The following is a 1,684-nucleotide window of genomic DNA, read 5'->3' on the forward strand; positions in this document are numbered from 1 at the left end:
GAGAACAAAGTCAATAGTTGTGGAACTCCAAGGCTGTCAAGGCTATTTTATTCACTTAAACATCGGATGAAGTGATTATTTTCTCTTTAATACAGATGATGCCAATGTATTTTTCGATGAGTCCACTATGTTAGCAATATTCACGTTACCTTTTTGACTGATAGTAATGTCTAAAACGGACACGAGTGCTGTCATGGCGCGAGCACAACCGCTTTAAGTTGTCTAATTTGGCACGGCCTCCCTGCTACACTAATAGTAGTAAGGCTTTCCTCTGTGTATACTTATCCTTACAAGTACAATTTTAGCTGTATTATTTGTGTCCCCTTCAAAAATTGCTCTTGAGAAATGTTATGTTTATTGTTGAAGGATATTGGAGCAAGACCACCAGAGAAGATTCTGATGATTCAGATACTTGCCGATCCTCTCTAACCTAATTCCCTCTGACTCTTTCAGGGCCAGATATTCTGCAACTAAACCCAAAAGCCTGCGTCTTTTGTTTATCTCTGTTCTGAGGGGGAGGCTTAGCTTTGAGTATTAATGAAATTGCCTGCAGTTTCCAATTTGTAATTCTTTGTTTAAAGGGGTCATATGATGCGATTTCATTTTTTCCTTTCTCTTTAGAGTGTTACAAGCTCTTGGTGCATAAAGAAGATCTGTAAAGTTGCAAAGACTAAAGTCTCAAATCCAAAGAGATATTCTTTATAAAAGTTAAGAGTTAGCCACACCTACCTAAAACGGCTCGTTCGAACACGCCCCCACATATCTACCTCACTATGTGGGAAGATATGCATAACGCCGCCCAAATGTTCACGCAAAGAAAGAAGGCATAACTTTTATTCTCACTGTAGTATTGTTGCCGCTGCCGCCATGCCGTGGAGACACTGTGTGCTTCGTTGTGAAAGCGAAACCACTTTGTTTGGTCTTCCAAAAGAGGACGATATCCGCTTCGTCATACCTAGAGCTGATCTGTGCTGGTCGCTGAGGAAATACATCAACTTAGTGCTGTGGATCGCCAGCACATTTTATGGAGGACTGTTTACTGATCCTGGGAGAGTTACGTTAGACTAAAATGCCGGCAGTTCTGACTCACGTAAGTACGTTTTCTTTTATCATTTGCCACTGATGATTCAAACGCGAGTTTTGGGCAGTGTGGATTAACGTTAGCACTTGTTGTTTGTCATTTCTCTGATCACAAATACAGACAGAGTTTTATTTTTACGCGGCACGATGCAACGCAACGCGTAAAAAGACAGTATAAGTCATTATAATCAGTAATTATGTCCCCACTGGATGCAACAAATGCCTCGTTTGTAATGGGTTTTAATGTTTATGTCTCGTCGCTCCGGCCGGACACGGCATCAACAGTATGGTGAGGGGCGTAACATTTCCGTCTCACGCTTGAGGTATTCGGCCAATCACAACGCACTGAATAGCTGACCAATCACAGCACACCTCGCTTTTTCAGACCGATGAGCTTTGTAAAAATCGACGCGTTTCAGAAAGGCGGGGCATAGAGGAGAAACAATAATGTACAGTATGTGGAAAATAATGTGGTTTTTTAACTTTAAACCGCATAAACACATTTCATTACACCAAATACACAAAATAATGTTCTTTTTAGAAGCATCATATGACCCCTTTAATATACCTGGCTGGCCCGCCCAAGTAAAGTCTATGTGTGGGA

General features: G+C 41.2%; 1 pseudogene; it reads left to right on the plus strand.

Annotated features, from left to right (window-relative positions):
* Positions 1-1,684, plus strand: part of LOC107726605 (neuroblastoma-amplified sequence-like) — a 158,331-nt pseudogene that overhangs the window by 6,124 nt on the left and 150,523 nt on the right.

Source organism: Sinocyclocheilus rhinocerous, unplaced genomic scaffold (assembly GCF_001515625.1).
Source record: "Sinocyclocheilus rhinocerous isolate Xijiao unplaced genomic scaffold, SAMN03320098_v1.1 scaffold1538, whole genome shotgun sequence".
NCBI lineage: Eukaryota > Metazoa > Chordata > Actinopteri > Cypriniformes > Cyprinidae > Sinocyclocheilus > Sinocyclocheilus rhinocerous.